Consider the following 8,121-nt stretch of genomic DNA (forward strand, 5'->3'; position numbering starts at 1 on the left):
GTAAACTTATTACCCCGGGGGGGGGTGTCCCTTATTACCCCATCCTGTGGAAATGGCTGCCATTTTTAGCACATTTTCTCATTTCTGAAAAAAATGCACTATTGTGCTCGCCATGTCCTCTGTCTGTCTGTCTGTCTCTCTGTCCGTCTGTCCCTGACCTCAAGTTTTCGTAGACGAGAAAATGCGCTCTCTGTCACTCACTGCAGTGAGTACTGAGTTATAGTTTTTTTGGAATGAGATAGGCAAATTCTGTCAATCCTGTTTCCAAGCCAACACATGTGCGCAACTTTAATGTAATTAAAATTTTTTAATTCAATAAATATTTTTTTTTTGCTACAGGCCTTAGCAGAGAAATTATCCAAATCTTACTTTTCTCAGGGATTTTTTAAATGTAGTAAATGTGTGATTTCCTAACTTGCATTATGCTACATAGATAGTAAAAATGTTCAACTTTATGTCACTATTTTTAGTTTGGCAATATTTTGATTACAAGATTTCTATGAAAGGTGGGACGAATGTCCCTATTTACCCCGCCCAACACTCTTACCCTGTTTGATGGTATATGCATAACAGTATTAATTGCATGTGCATATTGTAACAAACTGAATTATGCAACACAAAATTGGAAGCTACTACTACATTCAGGTTGTGGGCAAGTATTCATTTATTACAAATCAGTATTTTTTCCCAGGTTAGTCATCGTAACCATGCCCTAAATTGCGTCACACACGAGATTATAATGCTAAGTGGGGGGTGTGGAAGCAGCCTGGAGCTTCCCATGGCTCAACACCCAAAGCAAAAATGTTTTACTGTGCAAATCAACTCAACAAAACACCATCTTCTGCAGGCGGGATTATGATGGAGAATAGGGAAGGCTTGGTAAAGTGGGGAAAGAGTAGCGTTCTTCACATAAGGCAGTCCCTGCTTGCATTTAACTAATAAAGAAACCTCAGTGGAGGAACGCCACTCTCAACCTCCAGTGAAACTATAGATATTTTCCTTGTACCAATGGCTAATTTGAGGCATCCATTCTAATTTGTATTAGGCTTTTCTAAATAGCTGCTTGCTGCTGTCCCATAAAACATGGAGCCATATTCCAGCTTAATTCTTATTACTGCTTTGTAAAATTTAAGCAATACTTCTCTATCTACTTCCCAGTGATGTGCTGAATGCTGACATTGCCTGCATCACGTTGGTCCTCCTGATGAAAATATCTCTGAGGAGGTTCATGTGATTTTTCAATCCCAAAATTGGGGAGTCAAACAAAAGGCCCAGTTACATGTATCTCCAGACAAATTTAATATTTATGTCAATCAATACTCACATGAGGGTAGCTAACATTTTCATGAGTATAAATTAATCCTATGGTTTTTCAGGATTCAATCAGAACCCCCAGGTTTGAGTCAGGGTTGCAATGGGTACCTGACCTCCTGGGGTAGCTGCCTACCTACCAGCAAGGCAGGGATTTTTAATGTAAAAAATGGGTTTAAAAAATTTAGTATAAAATGGGTTTTAAAGAAAACTTAAGAATGCATCAAAATGATTCCATGTTTGAATTTCAGACTGCAATAATACTGGATAGAAGCTACCAAAAATGCATCTATTAAGCCTTCTTAAACAAATTTAGTCATCCAACATATGAATACCGTAGTGCAAACCTCTAAAAAAACTTACATTGATTAAAGTCCTAAAACATACCCATGCATTTTAAAGTTACCAAAATATTACTTGGTCATCTAACTTGACCTACAGTCATTCAAGATCTATCACAATGACATGAAATTAAATAAGTGACCACCAAATATCTCCTTAATATCAAAATTAATTCTGCAATTTTTGCAACCTTGTCTAACCTCTAGCAGCTTATTAAGCAATTTACGTTGTAGCGGTTCCCAGTAAGCCCGCACAAATATGCCAGACTGTAGCTCTTGAGTCTGTGGACACAGAATCAATTACTGAATGTGGCCAGAAAGAGTCACATTCAGGAAGGCATGAAACATGGAAAACACTAACAATTTACTAACTGCGATGTGGTAAGAATAAAAAAACTAGCAACAGTTTAGTTCAGCACAATCAGTGGTCTGAGTAAAGTGCTTTAATGGGTGGGCCATGGAGCCCTTTCAGCCTTGTAGGTTTGAGTAACTACAAACTAGTAGTAAAGTGAAAATGGTTATTCATGGCCTCCTCAGAAGGATAATGATAATGCCTTACTAAGACATTTGTCCCAGCCAAATATGGTTCTAACAACCATAAACAAAGTATTAACAATTCCTGATTAGGCTTCAGGTACAAGCCAAAAAGTTATTGTTGGCAGGGCAGAACTTAACTGCTGGTGGAAGGATGGAGATCAATGCTGGTGGCTTGTGGACCAAGTCACACACTCTCACATACCACACCCAAGCACACCACACCCACTCCACGCTGTACTCTGCACCATCACTCTTACCTTATGGCAGGGAGTATGCCTAAAGGGTTGTAGCCATCTTACAATTTCCTGGGCTGTTGGGAGAACTAAGGATTGCCTAGAGCCCAGCACACACTTGGAAAGCAAGTGGTTTGTGGCAAGCAAATAGAAACAAATAGGTGCCAAGTACAGGAATGAATAAGCAGACTATGTCACACAATAAATGTTGAACATCAATGGTATTACTTTAGATTAAGTGCATCCAAAAAAGGGTGNCAGGCGTTGGGCTGGTTTGAGCAGGCGGTGCTCAGTGAGGGCTGCGTGTCGGCAGGACAGAGCACACCTAGGCAGGTACTCAGAGGTGAATTAGCGCTGCAACACGGCTGGCGATATCGTCTCTAATGCGGACATTTCTGCTCTATCGCGGCTCTGTCGCGTCCCTACGTCGGCTCAGCAGCCGGCGACGGCCTGCTCTATTCCCTGCCCTAAATTTTAACTGGGGCCTGCTCTATTCCCTGCCCTAAATTTTAACTGGGTTAGGCGATACACAAATTCCACTGTACAAATCACACAATTAATTATTAACTATAAGTCCAAAAGTTCCGGGAGATAGGGTCTCAATTTCAGGGGTACAATGTTGACGAGTCCTAATAAACTGTCGAGAACCATAAAAGCGGATAGCAAAGGTACAGGTACAAGCTGCACCACGATGCCAACAACCACGCAGGAACGGAAAGCACAGGTACAGGTACGAGCTGCACCACGATGCCGACAACCTCACAGGAATGGAAAGCACGGGTACAGGTACGAGCTGTACCACGATGCCGACAACCTCACAGGAACGGAAAGCATGTGTATAGGTACGAGCTGCACCACGATGCCCACAACCACAAAAGAACGGAAAGCACGGGTACAGGTACAAGCTGTACCACTATGCCCACAACCACACAAGAACGGAAAGCACGGATACAGGTACGAGCTGCACCACGATGCCGACAACCACACAGGAACAGGGTGGCAGTTACACCCCAAAAGCACGACTATTGAAGGGTACGAGCCTCCAATAAGCCGCTGATAATTTACTCGAGCGCAGAGGTTATTAGCCTCTACGACACGAGGGTGCGAATGGTACGGCTGTTAACTGCCCAACGCAGCAAAAATCTGGAACTATCCAAGAACTCCACCTATGCCGTTATTAGCCCGTTAATGGAACTCTTTACGAGTCATGTCCAGAACCACGGTGGAGTTTATTCTTGGAAGCCCAGATTTGGCTCTCCTGATTTCGAGTCAAAACCGATGTGCCCCAACCCAGCACCCCTGAGCGCACACAACTTCCACTTGCCCGCAAGGGGCGACTGAACCAAAACAATGGCAACATGACACCCTGCCTATAAAGAGCACAAAACAGACTGTTAACACTTTCTAAGTGCAAAAATATATATAATATAATACAATACAATAAAGTCAATCATAATTTTATTCATTTGGCAAACTAATCACAGTTAAAAGTCAAATAATCCTAAACTAATTCTAAAGTGACCGAACTCTCTATTGTTCACGACTACCTAGAGGAATAAGCGTGCACCGCCGCGAGGCCAGGAGCAGCTCAACCAATCACGTTAGAGCTATAACATTCAGTCTTGTCCCAAGAAGCTAATAACTAAATCCTAAGAATCAACAAAATAATATCACAGTTAAAAAAGATTGAATGTCACTGTCTCTAAATAAAAATACACTTGCATTACTTAGTCTTATTTTAACGTAATATACAACATCAAAACCCTAATCTTTTAATAAAGTCAGATCTTACTAGTTAAGCCAATACTACATTCTCATAAAAATATATATTTCACAGAATTCTGGTTCCGTCACATGTGGAATGCCTTTATCTTCTTTCTTGATGGCCAGGAGTTGGTTGAGTGATCTTAGGTTCTCATCAAGAAGACTGTAGCTCCACACCAACCACTCCTAAACGTCAAATAAATGCGTTCATAAGAACTAGCCTTCTAGGAATATCAACATCAGGAGGATGTTTAAAACTGTTTTGTCAACACACAAAGCCATGAGTTATTCAAGGGTGGACACATGTTTCAAGTAAGCCAAATGAAAATTGTGAAATAAAATGACAGGATTAACATGAGAACCAGTGAAAACTATCCATCATTCTTTATAAACAAGCATGAATGACGAAAACATCTGTTAAGTACTCAGCAAACACAAATAGCAGCATGGTGACATTTTAATAAGATGAAATGAACTGTACTCATCGAAATGGAGCATCAGGATGGGATTAGCAAGCAGAGGAGAAGATCGAATCATTCATTAAGACGTCTTAAGCAGGATTTTGAAGATCATAAAAGAATCAGGTGCAACCAGAGAATTTACATTTCAGCAATCAAGGATGCAGGCTAACAAAAGTGCATTCATATGGACTTGCAAGAGTAAGGTTTCATTAACTTGTACTCTACTTAAATTTTACACAAAGGGAAATAAGATAGATGATAAATAAGATGCACATGACACTCGAAAAGTACTGAAATAAAACATGACACACATTAAGGTACAATTGTAAATGAATGATTCTATTGTGTAATATAGTTAATGTTCTGTGGCCCTCTTCAGCATTAGTGTACATGCACTTGCAACTGTCATTCACACACCTTTCTTGCTGTTTCAGACCAGGCTTAAAACTTTCAGGTAAAAAACCTCTATCTTTAAAATGAACATGCTCATTTCCACTGCCCCCATTAAAATTATGAGAAATAGACCAAAAAATAATTATTTAAAACTTTAAAGCAGATGTAAATCATTTATGAACCATATAAAAGGTATTTAGAAACCAAAATACATTATTTTTTCAGTCAATAGTTAATAGCATGGCATTTACTCACGATAACTTGTTGTAGACGATTAGGTAATGGTCAACAAGGTTCCTGCAAGTAACGAGACTAAGTTTTGTCCATTCTTCCATGGCATACTGTTCTAATTCTTTCAAATTTTTAAGTTGTCTCTCTTTCACCTCTATTTTCAGTACGTGCCAGAAATTCTCAAACGGATTGAGATAGGGACTTTGACTAGGCCATTCCATGACATTGATGTGAAAATCCTTGAACCACTTCTTGATCTGTCTCTTATACACATCTAGATGTGTATAAGAGACAGGGATATTTTCCTACCGCATACATTTTAGAAACGCATTAATTACAAACATTAATAATTTACACCAGTAATTAAAATTACAACAACACTTGAAAACATTTTTTTACAATCCTCACACCATGTAAAAATAGTAACAAAGCTAGAACATATATAATGTCTACCACCAAGTAATTTACAAAGGTTGAAACTGCCATGACATCACTGTCGCAATGCACACACTTGAATATTTTTTCTATGGCAATACCGCACCATNAAGTTGCTGTTGCTAGCTTTTCCATGCTTGGATATGGTGCTGCCTGAAGTTTAGTTGTTGCTGCTGGCTGCAGAAGATGCCGTGCCAACGCCCGTCATTTCACTCTGCCTCATTTTTAGATAGAAATCATGGAAATGTTCTTTTGCTTTTTTTTCTTCCTTAAACAAGTCAGGCAATCGTGTATCAGTTCCAGTAACCTTATGGTAAAGCTTTTATTTCCTTATGGTAGTGAGAACGGATAATCTTCTTCGTCAATCATGGATGAACACTGAACGTTATTTGCTCACAATTCAACAACAATTTACATAATGGTCAACTAAAATATAGCAAAATAAATCCAGTTTACTGCTAAGTACGAGTGTGTTAAGTTCTTAGAGGCACTGTAGGCATAGGCACTTTTCAACGATGTAAGCATCCAAGATATGATGTCAGCAGAATTCCTTACATGACAAGGTTCCAAACTGCGAAGACTGTTGTGGAATTAAATCTTTTGGTTACTCAAATTAATTTATAACTTCATGAAAAACTCAAACCATATTGCCGTTCCGTCCTCACTCCTCGATGGATGACGATTGTTCCCTCGACTCTGATTCCATTAGCACATAATTGCCAAAAAAAAATAGAATATTTGATATGTCATATGACTAGTATGAGGCACATGCACAATGCCCAGAGTCCAGAGTGATGAATTTCCAACTAGGCAACATCACGACCAAGACATCCACTGACTTACACCAATTATTGGTGCTTGTCAATTATTGGTGCATTACACTTTACCGGTCCACATATATGACTTAATAATTAAATTGAGGAAGCATCAACTAAAGTCTGTTTTGTCACTATCTGTCAGGGAAGTGAAATTTACAGTTGGGCATTCTGATTCCATTTGCCCAGAAATGCCAGAATAATAGGTTATTTAAAGTGTCAAATATTATATGTCATATGCCTCTAATGGTGCTTATGCACAATTCCCAGAGAGATAAGTTTCCATACCAGGCGACATCAACCGATATGAAGCCATAGAGGCTAACGGTTTGTCGGTTTCCATGTCAAAATCATGCAAAACTTACTTAGACAAGAATTGCATACTATCATACATCTTGCTGTCATGTCTTTAACTAAAGTTATTTAAGATTGAACAAGTCGCATCAAAAAATATAGGCTATTTTGGGTGTTGTAGTTTTGTTAAAATTTGCAACCAATGGCCGTGCTCACAATACAGCTTTTTGCACTTCTGTCAATGACCACCACTGCAGAATCTGCCGTGCTTTCAATTGACTATCATGATCCCTTCCCAGGATTCCCTCAAGAACATAACCTATAAAACTTTTTGACTGTAACATTATCAGCCGCAAGCCACCAGGCAGATCACATCAATTGAATTAAGTCAATCAGCCCACAAGAANCACCTTAGTGTCTCCGTCTATCAATTTTGCTGTCAGTCTCTGCACCTCTGACTCCAATTCAGTCAAGCTTCTCAGAAATTTTGATGCTGGTTTGTTACATGTTTTGTGTGAAAGTAGTGGAGTAGTGGATTCTCTTTGTCTGCATCTTCACTGATGATGCTGAATGTTTTATCGTCAATATTCTCACATTTACAGTTTTACCACACAAAGAATATCTAGCATTGTAGCGCCCTTTCCTTGCTTGTCTCCTTCTTCACACATATACTGTACTTGTCGGAACCAAGAAAGTTGCTGTTGCTAGCTTTTCCATGCTTGGATATGGTGCTGCCTGAAGTTTAGTTGTTGCTGCTGGCTGCAGAAGATGCCGTGCCAACGCCCGTCATTTCACTCTGCCTCATTTTTAGATAGAAATCATGGAAACGTTCTTTTGCTTTATTCTTCCTTAAACAAGTCAGGCAATCGTGTATCAGTTCCAGTAACCTTATGGTAAAGATTTTGTTTCCTTATGGTAGTGAGAACGGATAATCTTCTTCGTCAATCATGGATGAACACTGAACATTATTTGCTCACAATTCAACAACAATTTACATAATGGTCAATTAAAATATAGCAAAATAAATCCAGTTTACTGCTCAGTACGAGTGTGTTAAGTTCTTAGAGGCACTGTAGGCATAGGCACTTTTCAACAATGCAAGCATCCAAGATATGATGTCAGCAGAATTCCTTACATGACAAGGTTCCAAACTGCGAAGACTGTTGCGGAATTAAATCTTTTGATTACTCAAATTAATTTATAACTTCATGAAAAACTCAAACCACATTGCCGTTCCATCCTCACTCCTCGATGGATGACGATTGTTCCCTCGACTCTGATTCCATTAGCACATAATTGCCAAAAA

This window comes from Hyalella azteca, unplaced genomic scaffold (genome assembly GCF_000764305.2).
Source record: "Hyalella azteca isolate HAZT.00-mixed unplaced genomic scaffold, Hazt_2.0.2 contig1977, whole genome shotgun sequence".
NCBI lineage: Eukaryota > Metazoa > Arthropoda > Malacostraca > Amphipoda > Hyalellidae > Hyalella > Hyalella azteca.